The sequence below is a fragment of the Megalopta genalis genome, chromosome 11, assembly GCF_051020955.1.
Source record: "Megalopta genalis isolate 19385.01 chromosome 11, iyMegGena1_principal, whole genome shotgun sequence".
NCBI lineage: Eukaryota > Metazoa > Arthropoda > Insecta > Hymenoptera > Halictidae > Megalopta > Megalopta genalis.
Window position 1 is genome coordinate 14,591,293 of NC_135023.1, and position 20,770 is coordinate 14,612,062.

General features: G+C 40.5%; 1 protein-coding gene across 3 annotated transcripts in view; it reads left to right on the forward strand.

The window, feature by feature from the left end:
* The first annotated feature begins 892 nt into the window (after positions 1 to 892).
* Stg-1 (stargazin related protein STG-1) overlaps positions 893 to 20,770 on the forward strand; it is a 74,402-nt gene continuing 54,524 nt past the window's right edge. For all 3 annotated transcript variants that reach the window (XR_013034377.1, XM_076525101.1, XM_033468064.2), the window contains exon 1: positions 893 to 1,311. The gene's annotated coding sequence lies outside the window, so the exon portion shown is untranslated. The remainder of the gene's footprint in view (positions 1,312 to 20,770) is intronic.

Consider the following 20,770-nt stretch of genomic DNA (forward strand, 5'->3'; position numbering starts at 1 on the left):
ATAATTATCATGTATCTAAAGGGAAATTATTCTTCGTTCGCCATTTTCATAACATGTACACGTAACCGTACGTTTTTAAGAAAGCATTTCCCTGTTCGCTTCTACGCTGATAGGAACTGCGTTCAGTGAGCGTAACATACTTCAGAGATTAAATGTGACCCAAGGGTTAACAGGCTGAGGGTTAATATAAGCGTCATCTATGTCTTAGTTAAAATTTGGTACGTTAAAATTTGTTAAATTTTAGCGAAATTCCCCATCTGAAATTCGAAATAATCGCCGTCGAAGTTTGAATCTTCAACCCTTCGTTGCATGAATTTTTACAAGTTAAGAAGATACAGCTGAAAATGTCAAATCAGCGAGGCCTACAGGAATAATATGTTAACATTAGTTTTATACTAGTTTACAAAACTAAGAATAAGTAAGTAACACACACATTGAATAAATAACTCATGAACGTATCTTCGCAATCTGAACAATCGTAAATTAAAAATTTACTGACCCGCCATCAAGGCGATTATACATCTCGAATTTGAGACGGTGAAATTCCTTAAAATATGAACAAGAGGCAGATGAAACTTGCATTACCATACTAGCATAATTTCAAAGGATTCTTAAATAAATCACGTTCGGGCGCGACTGCCTTAAGCGTTCAGCAATCGTTTCTTCGAAAATCCTGCTTGCTTATTCCGGGCCATCGAGTCCGGTCCACTTTGGTAGCCAAGCAGGCGTCCGCTTTCGGCGGCCGTTGCTCGGCCCTTTATCCTCGTCCTGGCATCGCATCGGTGCGTTTCTCCCGCGTGAATGCGCGCGCGTCTCGCCGCGCTTTCGAGAGGGTGCTGCGCGGCCGACGGGCGTCGACCGGTAGTCGAATTTGTAGCTTCCTCCAGGCAGGTGCACGTCCGTTCCTCGCGGGAACGAAGCCGACACCGAAGCCGAAGTTGAAACCGAAGTTGCAGCGGAAGCCGGCGCCGACGACGCTCCTCTTCGCCTTCGGAGGTTCTAGGGTGGCGACGGGTGGGGGTGTGTGCCACCCCTGGTTTCTTCTCGGCCGAGCATTCAGTGTTGCTTCTCGGTGCACGAGTTCGCGTTAACGATCGAGGAAGCGCGGTACTGCGAGTGTCGCAGCGCCGTGTGGACTCTGCTGCAGTCAGTGATCGTGGAGGGTGCCGAGAGAGCGTACGGGGTGAAAGAAAGGGGATGATCGTAGGTGCGCGCGCGAGACAGACCGTCGCACCGCTCCTCGCCGAGAGGATTGTTTCCTGAGGAAGGAACACCGGGGACAGCGTTACAAGGCCCGTCGAGAGACTTCAGGTATGTTTGAAGAACACTGCCTTTGCCAGTCAACGAATCTTCAATCCTCCGCGGCCCTGTTGATCTTTACCTACCGTTTTCCTCTTCCTTCTAGCGAACCCCTGTATCCGCGACGTTTGTCTCGCTGTGTGCACAGGATCACTCGAATTACATCGATTCTACTCCACTTGTTTCGCCACCGGGGTTATCGTCTTGACTCAGCCGCGGAACAAACAACACCTTGCGCCGAATGTTTAGGCTCGAAACTCTGTTCTGAAGGATCCCAAGTGGTTTTATTATCTCCTTTTTCCGCGGCCTCTTCGACGTCGCGTTGACAACGGAGCTATTTAGCGACGGATTTGAATCGGAAAACTATAATTTGTCGTATACAATAGGGGGTAAACATATGCGGACACCCTTTAACCGTAGGATGATTAATGATTTAAGAAGAGCGGAGCCGGTTCATAAATCACCTAAAACAAAAGTTATTTATTTATTAAAAAATTATTTTTCACCAGATTTACATTTATATTCATTAGGTCACATCTTTTCAGTAACTTTTCTTTGAAAAAAACGATATTATGTTGTAGCGAACGGATGGAAAGAAAGCAACAGATGCGCTAATTTTATTAGAGATTTTATTGCAGACTCGGTCATTGATATAAGTCGCGTAAACACTTCTTCCTAAAACTGGACTAAATGACTTGAACTTTTTTAGAAGCTAGAAGGACCAGTCTACTAGACAATGACTAAAATGTTTGCTTTTAATTTTGCATACTACTTGGAATGACAGAAAGAAGTTAAAAAACTCACGTATTTTTAACTTTCCTATTTGAGTCTATAACGAAAATTTAAAAAAATGCGTTCTGTAGATCCCGGTAATTTGTTTGCATGCCGAAAATTTCATCGAAATCGGTTCACGTTGTCATGGGTTACGAACAATTAAAGATCGCGAAGATCGCAGTTTTGTCCCGATTTTTGACGCTTCCGACCGATAACCATCAGAAATCTGCAGTTTTAAACATTTTTCGACGCTTGTAACTCGACTCTGCGTTAACCGATTTCGATGGATTTTTCAGCACGAACATGAGTTACCGAGATGTAACAAAACGAAGTTTTTAAATTTTTGTCACATACTCGGACAAGAAAGTTAGGAAACTCGAGGTTTCATTTTTCGTTGTCATTCCAACAACTAGCAAAATTTTAAAAAAGTATTTTAGTCACGCTACAGTAAACGAGTCCCTTTAACATTGAAACAAAAAAGTTGAAGCCATTTAGTCGTTTTAAAACGGTTATACCGTTTGAGAGGGTGTCCACATATATTCGTCGTCCACTGTGTATTCGTTTGTCTGAGGAATTTTATTGTCTTTTACGCGGTCCTGGGGCGATGTTCCGCTTTACGTTGAACTTTTGTCTTTGCGGTTCTGTTACTCTGCGCTCGTACAGCATGCGATCTATCGTTTGATCGTATTTCATTGGGCCCTAACGAATCTCGGGATTTCGAATCGGTTTTTGTAGACACCGGCTTCACGCAGTCTGCGTGCTTTTTCTTGAATCACCCCTCGCGGCAAGTTCCTGCTGCTGCCGGTCGCCGTTAAAGTCCCAATAAATCAAGCACCCCCCAACCCCCTCCCCCTCCCACCGATGTCGATAATTTTCGCGTGATATGTGAGCCCCATGATATACTGCAAATGGATTTTCGTCGAGGTATTTCGATGGGTATTACCGGACGGAGTCCGGCTTTCGAAACTTGCCAATTGTTGAAGTTCGGTTTTCCATGTCACTCACAGGTGGTTCCTTCCGCCGCTCTCCGTTCTCTCTCTCTCTCTCTTTTTTTCCACGCCGAATGACAGCTCCACCTTTTTGTCATTGTGCCGCGATGGAGTTCGTTTCCGAACCGTCTGTCAAAATTAATAATCTTCGGGCTCGTTTAAACGAGGGCTCCGACTCTTCCGGAGAATTCAATCTCTGGAACGACGAAGATGCATTCATCCCGTTCCTTCGATACTATTATACAATCTTGATCGATGAGGGTTCAGAGCTTGTTAAGAAGTTTTCTTTTGTGTACCGAGTTTCATGGAATGCTGCAGTATCGCGTGAACCGCTTCTCATTTACGCCGGCATGCTCGACGGCGAACAGTCGTTAAAATAAATCCCTGCCGATTTGCATAATAAATTATACGTCGTTCTAGTCGTTCGAATGATTCGTATAACGAAGCGGCTTTCGCGTTAGAACTTCGAGAATGTACGCAAGTTCGCGTAAAAACGTGTGCTAAATTATTTGTTCGAGGCGCCTGTACATCGCGAAGGTTTATTTAACACCGTTTCGTCGGACCGTCCGAGCAGAGTGTTAACCGGAACCCGAATGAATAGGATCGTGAAAGCTTTCATTTGTCGGAACAACTTATTGGAAGTGAAACATTATGCCGTGACGGATGTAACCGTGGAACGCGACACGGCGGCTCGCTAGATATATATTTGCAGTCTCCCGTTCGTTTAAAAATATACGAGATTTCGAGGGGGGCGTTGTAACGTTCGCGATCGTGCTTTTGAAATTGTAAAATTCTCATTTCGCTCGGTCGCCAGCCTTTTTTACAGCGTTTTTATTCGAAAGTTTGCATTAAATCCCGTGTTCCCGGCACTCCGCGATGTTCCCCTCGTTAAAGTGTGCAGCACGACTTTCCCCCAAGTGCCGCGATTCTTCGCGCGACGCGATCTTTCAGCGTATTTAAATCGAAGGGGGAACGGATCTCGCGGAAATAAATACTGTTTACCGCTCGGTGCGTTTGTTCGCCGTTCGAACTGGTAGAAATGAAGCGAAGGTGACGGAGCATCCGCACGGTCGCATTTTCAATGGCGAAACTCCCGATGTAATCTGCCCGATCGAGAGAAACGGCCGGCCGTCCGCGCGATGATTTCCATTTTCCTGGAGCGATTCATCGGCAATAACACCTCCCATTTTGTCTCCGCGCTTCCCGCACTTCGGAGACATTTAATTGCCACTGCAGTGCGCAAGATCTAACCGCCGGGAAAAACGGGTTCAGATTTATCGTGCGTGGCTCGTTTTACGGTGGCTAAAGGAAAATTCGAAGGAGGAGACGGCAAATTTTAATAAACCGTGACGGTCGGAAGTGGAACGTAGGCGAAACCGTAGTAGACGTTCGAGCAACACAACGCGATCCGAATTGAATTAACTTCGTTCGTTAATGTAGAACCAATGAAATTCCGGCACGTGGCGAAGAATCTACGAAAGTATTCTCTATAAGACAGAGGCGCGATGAAAATATGCAGGCGCCGGTGCATCCCCGGCGTTTCCGTATTAAACTTCGCTAACGATGATATAAGTAGCACGATTTTAATCAGGAGAGCTACTCGTCGGGAGATAGCGTTCACACGACGATTCTTGTATCGCTATACCGATCTCGTGAACCTCGCGAAATTCCGCCTCCGCGATATGCACTTTACGAATGAAATTGGCGGATGAAACACTGAAGCGTGCGATTTCGCGCGAGCGTGTATCGCGAATAATTATTTAACATTCGGACGACGCGGTTCGGTGATAAGTCTATGATTTCGGAACGGAAAGGGAGAATGCATGGAGAAATGTAATGATTGATATGTACAGTCTTTTTTATTTCTTTTTATTATTTAAAACTGTAACAGGCTCGCAGCATTGTCAGTTGACAGTTTTTCGAAAAATACATGAAACGATACCTTTCAATGCTATTTATGGGATGAGTGGAATGTTTCCTAATTGCTCTTTTTTATTGCGTCTTTTATGTAATATCCAAATATATAATATTTCAAAAATATGAAATAATGCGGAAAGATATTTTTAATCGAAGAATAAATAATCAACAGTTGCTCACGAAAGCGTTGCAGCACCGTTTAAGGCAGCACAGCTTTTTAAAAATTGGACCAAATGAATGTGTGCATCTTGTAATGCAAGTACTATAACGATACTTCTATTGCATACATATGTACATGTGTCATCGCGTGAAAGAGATCTTAGTATAACTAGCATTATTTATAATTTTATTTATCAATTTTTTTAATGCACTCCTAAGCACACCAATTTTATTACAAATTTTAACGAAACATGCGGAAATATAAATTAATTGTCGGAAACTAGATGCGATCAAATAACGATATCTATAATCTGGGTCCAAATGGATCCGGACCTGGCCGTTCGAGTGTTCACACTAGATTTACGAAACCTGTCAAAATGACGTTTCACTAATTTCTTAATTTTTTGTTTTATTCAATATACGCATTACTTCCGGCTAATATTACAGTAACGCTCGTTAAAAATCAAAGTGAATGTTTTTTGCAAACTAATATAATACAGCTGCTTTTAGTGCACCGTAACTCCTGTGTGTTAAACAAACGGACAAGCGCTCGTTCATTTAACTTCGTCGCAAACGTTGAAAGTGTAACCGTCGAAAAAACGCCGCAGAAGAAGCAAATTACTTCATCCGTCTGCTCTCGCGGATTGCGACCTAACGCGATATTAGTTTGAAACATTTCCACGAGCCGGCAAATTGCGTGTAGATGCACGTACATAGGATCGCGCGACCGCGGCGGGCATGTGTGCGAGTAGGTGTTAACGCAAATGGCGAGCAGAAAGTCAACCGTGCTTTTAGCCTAGGAAAATCGGCGACCGCGGCTCTCATTATTCCATTTGTCGTCGGAAAGTTATTTGCACCCACGAAATTAGATCGGCGGCGGCCCGGAATAAAATTTATTGCCCCCTGACGTTTCGCTATCGCCGCGGTTGACAATCCTAGAAAAGTGTTCGGCCGCGTCGCGCAACGTAACGCGCCGATAACGATCTGGGAAAAACGAAACAAAGCGAAAACGCTTCCGTGTCATGCTCGAAGAAGCAAACTTTTAATGCCATCGATAGATAAATAACGTAACCTGCGCTTCGTAAGTACCTTTTCCAGCGATGGAAATTTTGCTTCCTTGTTGTTTCGGTGTACAAGAACGGGGACTTTCTCACCGTGACATTTCTGGCCATTTTCTGGGAATCATAGTTTGATAATGGCAGCCTTCCAGTCTTGAGTCATACGAAATATTTCGTCATATTCGGTTAACTCTTTAGGGTACAAGATTTCAGGAAATAAAATAGACCCATGTTGCACAGAAATTTTATTACGTTTTAAATGAAACAAAATTAGCATATTTTTATTAACAAAGGAATCGTATAATATGATAACATAAAAAAATTAGTAATAATTCAATTCAATTTGTTGTTATAGGGTGGAACTCAGATAGTCTCACCGTGCCAGATGGAGATATTCGAGGTGAGATTAAAAATGTCCCACCATGCATTTCCGTGCATCGAAAAGATGGGACATTTTGAATCCCGCCGTGTCCCAAAGAGTTAAAAGGTTAGAAGTGACGAGGCTAAACCAAACTCCACCTTCTTTCCCTCGGTTCACGCACTTCGTTGCCAACAAAACCCTAACGTTCGCCGTAACATCGCGATGAAAGTCCCGCGCGGAGCCTCGATTTGCTCGCGCAATTTCGACGAGAGTGAGTCGATAGATACTTGACAGCCAAAGACGCGAGGAAAAATCGAGTGTAACGAGGATTCGTCGAGGAATCCGTCGCGTCTTCGCACGGTTCCTCTCGCAAAGGGGATTCTTCGATCCTCGCGAATTCGAAGGTAAATTTCTGCACGTCGAATCCGGCGTCTCGGAACTTCTTCGTGCCGGATCGTCCTCGGGTAATCAACGCTATTATTTATCGGCGTGAAATCCGCGTGCAGTTTGCTTCGAGACGTTTCCCCGGAGTCCCAGAGTTAGGGTTTTGATTAGCAAGAATTCCGGCACGAGACCGTAGAACTTCGCTTGTGTTCGCGCGACGGGTCCATCGCGCGATTTTAATTCGTGACAATGCCCCTCCCCTTCTCCCGCTAATAAACTGAACGACCGGCCGGAGAAAAAAAACTCTTCGAACACTTCTTGCCCCGTAGGAATTTTCTTGCGGCGCTATTAATTGCAGAAAAAGTTCGGGGCTCTTGATAGTGTCTCGCCGGAGCGTAGCTTTGCCACCGACTTACCACCGACACCATTGTGCTCATGAGGGTGCCCGTAGCAGCCACTTCTTTCACACGTCTGCACAACCCCAGGGAAAAAATTGTGCAGCAATTAGTGAACTTCCAGGGAACGTGTTACTCGTTTAACGGTATTAGACAATCGCTGAAACAAATAGCGGCGAGCTGCGGAATATCCGGGCGTTTTGGCCGGGTTTTTAGAGTCGCCGTTATTCATCGCTTAATGATGTACACTGGAGATTACATCTCTGTGACACACTCGCGTGGAAGTACCTTTTTCGCCTTGCATTCGACGTTTTTCAACCAAGACGTTAATTCAGCTGCAGTTTTGTGTAATTGGTGAGACAGGTTTCGCATAATTTTACGTTTCGAAACACGTCGAGTACCGCTTTGATTCGAAATTCGTTTTTATCGCGATATATTGAACAAACTAAATGTTACCAATGTCTCTTTAATTCAAGAGAGTTAAACTATTTTTTCTTATATTAAACTATTATTTATTATATTATATATTATATTATATATTAAATATCATATAAGAATATTAAGAATTAATATTAAATATTATATATTGTATATTTTCTATGGTAGATTGTAACTTCCTAGTTTCAGATTTTATTATTAATTAAACGGCTTTGATATTGTGGGAATTTTTGGAGCTGGTATTCGGCGCTGAACGTGTAAATCATTGGAATGTGGATCTTTGTGTGGAAAATGTAATATTGATTTTGAAGGTATAAAGTTCTCATTGAAATACTATTTACCGTCAATTAAACGAACTTTTTTCTCCGGTAGTGGTTTCTAGTAATTAATAAATTGTATGCATTTATGGAAAAAATAAGTAGCTGAAATATAAAACTGTGGAAACATAAGAAGAATCTAATAATATTGTTATATGTAGGCTCGGGTCCTTTTGGACACCAAGTAAAAATATCGTGATTTGACTATCTAGTTTCAGACAATTAATCTAAATTTTCACATGTTCTATTAAGATTTATTGAAAAACTAACGTGTCATCATCTTTAAAAGATACGTTGAACAAATATAGAACTATAATAATTATTCTAAGCGAACTGAGCTATTTTACTGTTCGAGTGTTAAAAGAATTATCTTTATTTAATATCTGTTTCTTACAGTCGTCTTGGAAAATGATTATTTTCTATAAAAATCCGCAGTCCAGCAATTAGTTATTTGAGTAATTCGTTAATTTTCGAAAACTGCCATACGACGATACGGAATAAATTATATATCGTCTTTATTTAATAAATTGCTAATAATGTAATCACGATATGAGCAGCTGTGCAGTATTTCACTTTGTCTTCTTTCTAAATTGTTTGAATCGAACAAAAGTTGCGAATTCGACGGAACTTCACATCGGCGACGTGAAAACTGCGTACGGTGAAATGGATTGACACAAAGGCTGTTGAATTTCGTTCGAACATAGTGAATTTCTTTCTAAAATTGAATGGCGAAATGAATTTTTGTACTCCTCGCTTTTCACTTGCAGCGCGATTCATCGGTTACAACAATCGTGCTTTGTTTCGCCGTAAACTACCGCGATTTTTCGAAATAATGAAGTGCAAAGTTGGTTCCCGCGTTTCCCGAAAATCGCGGCGTCATTCCCGGTGACAATGAGAGAGCCGCGTGGTTTCGAATGCATAGCATCGTCAGTATTCACGTCGATGCTGCTAATAACTGGTCGAGCCGGTAATTCGAATAATTTAAAAAGCGAAACAATCGCTTGCTTGCTTGCTCGCTCTCGGCGCGCGCATATTATTTGTTGAATGTTAATTAAAACGCGCGCGACGAAAAGTAAAACTTTGATATTGCGCGCAGGCCGGGTGCCGGGTATTCGGGTTTGCTTTGGTCACTGCAGTTATCCACGGAGGTTAAGCCCAGCCCCCATATCGCGCAAAACTAATTTAAGTTCGCCGGGCGCGAAGTTGTAGCTTCTGCCGGACCGCCGACACAATCAGCACGCTCTTCCCTGTTCTTCCCGATTTATGTTTCATTTCTAATTGCTTATTGTAGTTCCTTAGCCGTTGACGGCAGCCCGTGAACCGATCCTCCCGGTTGAATCGCGCCACGGAAACGTAATTATTCCTTTCATATGCCGCACGAATTTGCACAGCGGCCCTCACGAAAATCCCAAACATTGACATTGCCATGCTCCGCGGACGTTGGAATTAATTAACTGCCGTCGCCATCTTCCTGGCCATACAATGCTGAATCGTCGGTCGAATCCGCCCTGTCTTTCTTCGGCCGTGAACGTTTGTTGCTAATAATGAACTCTGAATTTCAACTGTTCCTAGGTGCAATTTTCACGGTGCACGAAAGTGTTCCATCGTACGAAAATTAAGAAATGTTTTACATTATTTTCGACCGATATACGAAGCTGGGTTAAATCGTATTTTATATATAAATGACAAATGGTAAATAGATATTTTATTTCAGATTTTTCGGAAATATTTGATTCGTTCTAAAGAATAATAGGCAATTAATATTTTTGCAAGCCATATTCACCTTTCTTCAGACCAAATTCATTCTTTTGCAAAACATATTCATTCTATCAGTGGCTCGAGAACGGAGTAATACAAATATAACGTGATTTATGGCACAATTGAAGTTTCTATTGTATTCTATGGTATTGTATTAATCATTCTTTTATATCTACTGTTCGTGCAGATGAAGGGATATCCGCTGCTAAATTATTTTAAGCTCATTGTCACTTACATAGAATGACGTTTAATTTTTCAGAGCAATAAAAAATTAATAGTCAGTGGAAACGCGGTAGGCGAACTTAATTCGCGAAATGGCGAATTTCGGTGAAAGGGTGAATTTCAGTTGCGAAAGCGCGAGTTTTATTTACGAAAGGTTGTATTTGTATAGCGCGGAGTCAATGTTAACAAATAGGTAGTTAAAAGCCGAATGACCGATTTGTTTCGTTTATTTATACTCGAGTGTGTCCCCTTAAATACAATTTTCTCTTTGATCGCAGCTTCTGTAAATTGGTTCATTGGAATTTCAAGCTCGCATAAACACTCGCGGTTTAATAATTACTGGTTCGTTGTCGGGTTCCTTTTTTTGCACGGCGGCTGTCTGAAATGTTAATCCGAACGTCCAATTTGTGTTTAAACGGTTGATTGGTAGCTTCGTTTCCCCTTCGTTTGCGCGGGCTCACGTATTCGGCGCAGCTGAAATAAAGCCGATGTCGTTATTTCTCCCGTGTTGTCGCCGGGCCATAGAGAACATCGCGAAAATTCTAGGAAAAAATCTTCGCGCGAGATAAATATTGCAGCAGCCGTGAAATATGCTCAGCATTTTTCTACGTGGGTAGTATTCTCCCGGCAACGTTCCACGTGAACAATTTTCCACGCTGCGATACTTAACGCGAACATCATTCTATGAGCCTGTACATTCTACGACGTGTTTAACATGTATACACCCGGCGACATACTTTGCATATCGCGGCTCTTTTAATATGCAGGCTATACTTCTAATTTAGTCCACTCCGCGTTTATTATGCGCGCACAATGTAGTACGTCCGGAGTACTCTGAAAATTGCTAAAATTATTGACCAAATTCATTCGCTACGGATGGGAAACACAAAAACCGGTTGTTTTTCCAGACCTGCCCTGAAAAGCTGTCGTTTTGCTCGTCGGTCTCTTTCACCAGGGCCTGTTAACGTTTGTTTGCAAAGCGAAGTCTTAAATAAACGCTGAAATAGTAACAAAATATTCATCAACCTTCTGACACGTGCACGGTCGAGCGTACGAAATAGTTGGAAATGTTCATAAATTCCCCGCATTGTTGCATCGCCGTGAAATTTCGCAAGATAAAATTTACGAATGCCAAACTACGGTGTGCGCGTGAATATTGAAATGTTCGTAAATCCTTTACACCGTTAGAAACCGAAATTTTGCGAACGTTGAAAAATTCCAACGAATTAAAATTTCAAAGTGTTCGTACGTTTCTCGCGAATATCGAACGTACTTCTTCTACTTCTAAATGGTCCCGCGTCGATTCCACTTCAAACTTTTTGATATTGTCTGCAGGCATTCTTCGTTTTCAAGGCGCACATTTTCTCTTTAATGACTGCTGGTATTATTCGATATTACATTCGAGTGCGTTCGTTGCAAAGGCTGCAGCGGAAATATGTCTTTGAAGACTAATTGGGAACGATTTCCAGGTTGATATTCATTGCTACTGCAGAGTAGAAATGCGAAGTAGTCGAACAATATTCATCTTGAATATCGTACTTGAACATTATTGTGTACAGTTGTTCTTACATTGCCGACACCGTTGACTAATAGTGCGATTATGCCACAAATGTGATACATCTGTGTCAGACTTACAATTGTGAAAAAGATTTTATTAAAATTTTCAATGAGTTTAATATATTCATTTCTTCTATGAAACAAGATGATCTTTTAAATCGTTAAAAGTGTGGAGAAAACCATGTCACGTGTAATGAAAAGTTTGATATCGTTCAAGAATTACCATGTAGGTAATTCATTCGAACTAACCTATCTGCCCGTACAAACAAGCCCGGCATAATTTCGAAATGTTTATCGAGTGTTCCACAGGTCCAGTGATTCAGAAAGGCGTTTCACAAAGAAAACATTATTTCCCATGGAAAAATAGCGCGACGACGACGCGGACTATAAAATGGAGGTTGAATGGAGGCTGTCGGATCTCGGTTCGGCGAAGATAAGATTCGGAACCGCGGCGGATCATTCTCGCTCGGGCCCTTCTTTCGTTTCTAAGCAAATCGAGCAGAATGAGGGCATTTTAATCTATATATCCGGGAATTTCTGTGCGACGCCGCCCTTTCGCCGCGCGCGGAACACTCTCCGCCTTCGTTTCGCAGTTGAATTTCAATTTATTAAAATGCCAGATCCCTCTTGAGCAGGGCTCGGTGATCCTTTTTAACGTCGTCGCTTCGCTTTCCTCTTTATATCGCTTTCCGGAAGCTGGCACGAAGCGCCGTGGCCACGGGCTCGAATGTCTGAATATAAACAGCGACGCTTTACAATTCATGACCCATGAACAGAACCTCGACTGTTCCTCTGTTTCTTCGTCGTCTTACCAGCGGAGCATCGGGCCTTTCTGACCCCTTCCCGTGCCGCTCTGAAAAAGACTACCTACATGATTGTTCCTGACGATGCCCCGTGATTTCAGCGGACACTTTCAGAACCCCGGCACCTCCGAGAACTTGCCTCGCTGTTGTTGCGAATCCCGCGGATTTTAACGCTTTTACACCGGGACGCACAAATATCTTCACATGTGTCATTCCAGAACTGGAGAACTATGTTTAACACGTTGACTGCCACGCGTATTTACAACAAAATCTTCTACAGGCCACCCGTGCCGCTATAGGAAGCGTGCGTTGTTAATTCGTGTCTGTTTCTGTTCCTGCATGAACAGTTGGAATCTTTGCCGAGTACCGAATGGTATAACTTAAAATCTCTGCCCTTATTTTTTTCAACAATGAAAAGAGATCGGATTGCCTGGAAGGAGAAACATAAATAGAATTACATCGTCAGATTCTGATTCGGATACTGATAAATACAATCTTAGCGATAATGAATGTTATGAAGATACTATTGACGGGATTTTACGAGAATTGGTCATGGAAGAAGAAAGAAATGTTGATGATACCGAGGAAGATACAGTTCAAATAAAAGCTCAAATAAAAGATACGAAATGGACCGATCAGAGGCACGAGCAAATCTGAAAAAACCAACAACTTTTTGTCCAAGCTGTCCTGATCAACCTCAACTTTGCAGAGAATGTTTCAAAGTTATACACTGCGAATAATTTTTTCAATAAAGCATTTTTATAAGAATTCAATCGTTTCATTACCTCCTGTAGAATATTTGTCGAAATATTTTCGGAAATCCTTTGTAAGTAGTCAAATCAGCGTCACCCGAATTACAGGTGACGTGGTCTGATGAGAACTTTTGCTGTCACCCGAATACGGGTGACGCGGCAGTCAACGTGTTAAACCCGTTTTCATAGGATTGCGAAGATTACTGTTCGATTACTGTGTTGTAGAAGCTTTCGTTAGAAAATGAAACATGTTTTCGAATCCAATGAAGCTTGTACGGTTCACGACTACGTATTCGTTTGGATTTGTGGTATTCGAGAAATATTCGGTCTACCATCACCTTTGTATACAGTATTCATATACTGTTTGAAATTTGTGCGATAAGATTAGAAAATGAAACATGTTTTCGAATCCAATGAAGCTTGTACGGTTCACGACTACGTATTCGTTTGGATTTGTGGTATTCGAGAAATATTCGGTCTACCATCACCTTTGTATACAGTATTCATATACTGTTTGAAATTTGTGCGATAAGATTAGAAAATGAAACATGTTTTCGAATCCAATGAAGCTTGTACGGTTCACAATTACGTATTCGTTTGGATTTGTGGTATTCGAGAAATATTCGGTCTACCATCACGTTTGTATACAGTATTCATATACTGTTTGAAATTTGTGCGATAAATTGCGCGCAAACCGCGAATCTTTATTTAGATCCCGATTTTTATTCATGGCAATTTTAGATGCTTCTATAACAACAATTCAGAGTCGAATTAACTCGTGCAATGTATGGTGCTTCGAATACCTATCGCGCATCGATATTGGAATTCCAATGGTGAAATTTAAAAATTTCTCACTGTAATATAAATTCGACGGAATAATGTAGGAAATAATAGACATCGTGCATTTTCTGCGTTTGTGAAAATTGGAAGTTGTAATTTTAAAGCGATGGTGGATCAATTGAAAAGTATCGATACATTACTTTCGACCTACTAATATTACTAAAGCAAGAAAGAAAATTCTGAGTAACTTATGCTTTTCGCAATAGTTTCGTTATGCATAAAGGTCCAGAATCTAATTGCAAAGAATTTATTGATGCTCTTTGATCTTTCTCGTAACTCGTTCTCGCCTCTATCAGTGTCTGGAAACATGCAAACATGCTTTGCAGTATCTGAATAAATGCAGAAACGCTTTGCAGTATCTGAATAAACACAGAAATGCTTTGAAATATTTGGAAGAATGCAAAAGATAATTTGGAATATATGGAAGAATGCAAAAATGCCTCGTGGTATCTGAATAAATGCATGAATTCTTTGCAGTATCCGAAAGTATACAAAAGATACATTGGAATATCTGAATAAATGCAGGAACACTTTGCAATATCTGAATAAATGCGCAGGCACACTATTTAATATCTGAATCAACGCGGCGACGTTTTGCAGCATCCGAAAAACGCAAAAGTGCAGCGTCCGAAAATAACTTGCAGAACCGGTTTTCATTGTGCGAAAAAGTGCAAAAACGCAGTTGTATGTAATTGCGCTAGTTAACCGCCGCGGAAGTTGCAGTTGTTGCACCACTGTTCGGGGAAAGTCCTCGAAGCTGGACTATTCAGGAAGTTTTTCGTTTCTTTGCTCTCGCGCAGAACTCCGTACGTGCGGTGGCATGATTATCAGCGCGGAGACTGTCGGCCCTTAGAAGCCAGCCTCGAACTCGTGAACCTTTCGACGACCAAACGAGCTACTTGAATGCTGACGACCTTTGACAACCGCCGCATCGGGGAATACAAATTTAACTGGAAGTGTCTCGATTTTTGAAGCGCGCCGGTCGATACAATTTCTCTGCGTTTTTACAAATGCCATTCAGTATTTTAAAAATCCGTTGAATATTTTTTTAACAAAGTACAACAAATTTTTGAGTGTCGTTGCAAAGAGGAAGTTTCAATCGTCAATTCTGTGGTAGAGTTTCGGTCACTCGAAATTTGTTCAATGTTTCCAGGGTGGTTTCAAGTTTTAGCGTTCCCGAGCAAGTAGTATGATCAACTTTTCACGCGTATTGTACTGGTAGAAAATTTTGTAAACAAATGAGGGTTATGAATGAGAGGTCTAATTGTACTGTACAAACATATTTTTAATAAAATAATTTAATACGAAACAGTTCAATTTTGGTTAACAAGAAAACTAAAGTATTTACATTTTTTGATCAATACTTTGATTGATAATAGATTAAATGTTACAACCATAACCAAAGTCGTGTTGCAAATTAGTTATGTAGGTTGCCGTGTATGTTCGATTTCCTTCATTTTTTGTCTAAATGCAACACATTTATAAAATATGTAATTTAATGAAGAATATCGAAGTATATATTCTTTATAATCAGTTTGCTGTTTTCGAGGAGTATACTCGTCATGAAGAAATGACAATATTTTATATTATGACGAGTATGCTCGTCAGAAACAGCTATCTGATCAAATGAATCTAAGTTTATTGTGGTACAATTATTTTGTACGAAACTATAGTGATTCTCTGTAACTCGGTATAAATTTAAAGTTACATACCGATGTTTTTTACCCGATTCCATTTCTAGCTACAATGTAGCAAAAATATTTTGTTCATAATCGAAGAGATTATGCATAAACTTAGTCTAAGATAACTCATATTCAAAATGATTTACTATAAAATTCTATAGAAGTATAATTTAACATCATAATTAAATATCTGTTCTATTTTCATTATTTTTCCATATTTTTCATTTTGTCTAGACCGGATAATCGAGGCTATACTGTACCTACGTATTGTAACCGATTCGCAGTTCGATTATAGTACGCGATGCTATTTGTTACATCAAGGCAAGCGCACTCTGTCTTCTTTTATCGGCGTGACCTATCGAGACAGATCTCTCGACGCGTTCGACGATTTTTGTCGAACGGCTGCATCAGGGGCATCAAAACGCAGAAGAAATCCATTCGTGATATATTTCGCGCTCTTCGACTAACGTTCCGTCATCCCGTGTTGCTCGCAGAGTAACAAAAACCGGGCTTGCCACGGGAATAAAAATAGTGGGACGGATGATTTCGTTTCTGTGCGCGCGGAAAAGTCGCGCGCTATCCGTCTACGGTTTCCTCTGCACGCATCTTGCGACAAAATTGTCGCAGTCGCGGACAGTGAAATAGTGAGCTGAGAAAACATCCACTGTAGTCGACTCTTTCTGGAATGGACGTGCAACGGGATTATCGAATTCGTTTGCGGTCGCTTTTTACGGGGACCGTCTTCGGTCGAAATTCAATTACACGATAACAATGAAAATAGCGGCGACACGGAATACCTGGCAACAAAAAACACTCGGAATAATTCATGGCAATGTTGCCTCGTCGGGACAATTATTCCACAGGCTCCGTTCACCTGTGAGGGATCTCAAAAGATGGTAAGGTAAAAGTACCTGTTACGGAACGCTTTTTAAGAGGTGTAAGACCATCATTGATTTTATTAGATATATTTATTAGATAGATTTATTTTATTTTATTAGATAGATCGACGTTTCTCTTAGGTCACTAAGTGTTTTAAGAATACTGTTACATCGTCGGCTGATTGTTACGTCGATCGCCTGAATGAATTTGTAGAGAAGAATGTTTAAAAATATGGGTGGAATTTTTCCATCCATTTTCATACGCTTTCTGTATTTTTTCTTGCATTGTTCGTGCTGTTGTTTCACGATGGGTCACAATTGAGCGGTGTTCCATAATAGGTACTTTTACCTTACACAATTTTTAAATAACTTTCCACGGTGAGATAGTTTGCTCAGGTCATTTACCTGTCTTACCGGTATCTCGATAAATTTCCGACCTTTCCTCTCTCGCGGAAATTCCCCGTGAGGGGACACACATGATTATAAATGGTGGGGACACGGCGACCCTCGGGGGTTGACCTCAACGCCTGCCGGGTCGCCCGCAGAATCTTTCGACGACCGAAAATATCACTTGAATACAAAACCGCTCGAAAAATGCGAGGCCACGAAAATCCCCTCGTATGCACATCGGAGAAAAGTAGCCAAACACGACATTTTCCTCTTCGAATGTTATTCTTATAAAATGTTAACAATACAGATTATTCTTGGTACTGGGTGCGAATAATGTGCTGTAAGCTTAATTTGAAATAAAATGAAGATATCTTTCTCTTAAATTGAATGGCGCATTTTTTAGTGTAACATTCTCTTATGAAACATTTAGTGGTATGTAACATTTTTTTAACACGTTCCGTGCCACGTGTACCATCGATGGTACACGCTTGCATGTTTACTTAGTGAACTGAACAAATTGTTTACAAGAAATTTAGAACCGAAGAATCAATTTCCACCGCAAGAATGGGCGTTGATAAGTTTTTGTTACGTTGTTATGTGTACGAGAATTAATAATTGCACGTAATACATCAAGTTTTAGTAAAATATCAAAGTGTGAAGATTCGAGTAAAAAAAGCTCGGCACGGAACGTGTTAACGATTCATTAACAGTACATACATAAAGTTGTTAAAGGGAGGGGTATTCGTTTTTTGTTGTCGTGGTAGATCACATTTACTTAAATCTAGGGCAACGTTCGTCAACGATAAACCTTGTTTCAGACCTTTTTATTCATTATGTTACATAATAACTGCCAATTTTCAAATAACAAGATTCAGTAACTTTGGTGTAAAAAATGTTCAAAGACTCATCAAATCATGGACACCGCTTATGGTTATTAATCGCTGCATCCTAAGTGTCTCAGTGAATTGGAAAATTACTTTATCTTCTGAAAAAATGGCTCTTTCAGTTGAATATAAAATGATTCGTGTACAGTTGTACATTGAGGATAACGCAGTGGTCATGAAATTGTTCAGTCGATAAAATACGAAAATCAACAACTGCAAATTGCTTCCTGACGAGCTAGCACAAAATCAGAAATAAGAAATAGAGTAAAAGGAACGAAAAATGTGAAAAATTGAAAGACCGAGAGAATTACGTTTTCCGTATCGATTACTTTGTATTAGGTTTTATCATTTCATTTTTTGGGGCAAGAGAACCGGTTGCAGGTCGACACGAGTAGATTTGGTAAAATTTCGACGGGGACTGGTATTTTAGAATTTCGTATGTGTAATTCCCTATGCGAAAAGGATTTCGTATATCAGTGTATATAGGGAACGGAATGTGATTGGTTCCTTAGATTGCACGATCCCGAAACGATAGTACTGATGTTCATTTGACGATATTGAAAAGCGTCTTTAAAATATTGGAGGGGCCACGCTGTAGCTCAGCTGCACGAAACGATCGGCCACGAAGTAAAAGTCTGGCATCGTGCCGTATACCACCGATATTTTTCATTAGAAGGAGAAAGACGAGAGAGCAAGGGATAGGAAAACGCAAAGTACCCGGCCAAGCCGAGGCAGAATGGCGTAAAAACGGAGCTTTGTCAATTAAACGACCCCGAAAGAAATATTACGATACCGAATGGGGCCTCGGGAATGCTTTAATATCATAGACCGTTTCGAATGGGATTGGTGGTAATGCTTATTCAGACGAAATTACAGATATCGAAAGGAGTTTTCCATCACGTTCCACTCGATCCGGATACCATTTAATTTACCGAGAAATGTTACATCGCTCTCTCTCTCTCTCTCTCTGCTCAGCGGTTATGAAAAGGCGAAATTCTTATTTATTTGGAGATCTACGAAAGTCCCTGGTAAATTATTCATAACTAACTTTTTCATTTAATTGGAGGAAAGTGAACTTTTCTTATTTCTAATTAATAAATGCGTATCTTATTCTGTAATTTTATGGTACTATATCCTTTCATATAATAAGCTTTAAAACATTGTATTATATGGCACAGTTTCGAAAGATATGCAAAATTTTTAACTTTTAGAGTATCTGTATTTTTCCACTAAAAATTTGACTTATTAATTATTTATTATTCGAGTTTGTGTGACCTTCACAGCTTAAATGAAAGACGACAATGCAATCATTTTCTAAGCTGTGTGGGAGATTTCCTGCAATTTAAAAATTTGTTCAGTTGCTCATTGATGCACTCACTGAAACTCAGTGAAATAATAAATTGTAGCTTAAATATAACAATATAATATAATTTTTATAATATATATAAATAATAATAAAATATGTACATAATTGATAATAATATAAATTTGATGTCGTAATGTTAATGTTATTAAACTAATAACGTTATTTTCGCATGAACGTATGAAAAATACGGACACCTATTTCGCACGTATGCCGCCGTTAGAGTTAATAGGAAAACACAATTTTATTTCCCGTTCACGGAATCCATTAGAGAAGCTAATCAAATTTTAGCAGAATTTTTGTACGCTCGATAATTGCCTGTAAAAATATTTGCTCGATGTCAAATTAATAATCGGTTAACGTGTACGATAATTAATATTAGCAAATCGAATCTTCGTGGATGGCTGGGATGGCCAAGAGGCGAGGCATAATAACCGCCGACAAACTATTTCTGCTTCGTTTCGTCTCCGGTCGCAGTTTATTGATTTAATCAAAGATATCTGCCGAAAAGGGCTGAAAAGGTGAGATTGAGCCGCTTTTAGTCTTTGTAACAGTCCATAAAAGAGTGGCGAGAGGCAGGCAGCCAGTCAATGGCCTCTCACTTGGGAAAGGACGGGTGCTTTCAGCTTCCTTTAGCAAAAATCAATTTCGCTGACGCTACTTATAATCCGATTAATTAAAAGCCAGCGCGCAGGCGGTAGGGATATGACGCCAGGCACCGCCAGAACACGAAATACGAAATATCGTACGACATATTATGGTATAAAAAGGCCGGGCGGCGTCGGATCCGAAAAAAAAGAAATGCGAAAAGAGAAAGCTGGGAAAAAAATCGGAGGAGAGGATACGAGGTGAGTTTTAATGGATGTAAAATCCGTCCGCCGTTAGAACTTTTCCATACGGTGAAAAGTTTCAAAGTGTAGTACAGGAAATTACATTTTAATTGCGTGCTCTTGCAGGCGGGGAACGTAGTTTATGCGGAATCGATAGACAAATGTTGCGTTCTGTCCAGATTGGAATATTATTCGAATACTGCTGACACACACACACACATCGTGGGTCCGTGTTTCGCGAAATCACGTACTCCCTCCTCCTCCCAACCCTTCTCGGCGAACTACGTTCGCGAAAATGTTCGTCGGAAATTTACATAAAACTTTTTACACTACTATTAAAATTATCACCGGTGCACTCGAGATTTTACGTGTTTCTGACAAAAGTGTGGAATTTGAAACTGTAGAGTTCGAAATTTTATTTGGCTGTTTACAGTATAAATTGAAGTGGAAGATTTTGATTCCGACGAAAGATTCACTATTTAATTATTTGACGCGTGTAATTGTTCATCTTTTGATAATTTGAATCAATTTGATGGAATAAATTGCCACGGAAATATACTTGAACGTCCAGAATAATAACTTTCGTTTGCAGCAAATGCTAATAATGACGATTAAAATCGAAATATGTACTCTTCCAAACCGCTATAAACATTGACGCATACTGCGAACAAATCAATTCCATTGCACTCTTTGTTGTCAATATTATCGCAAGTCACTGTA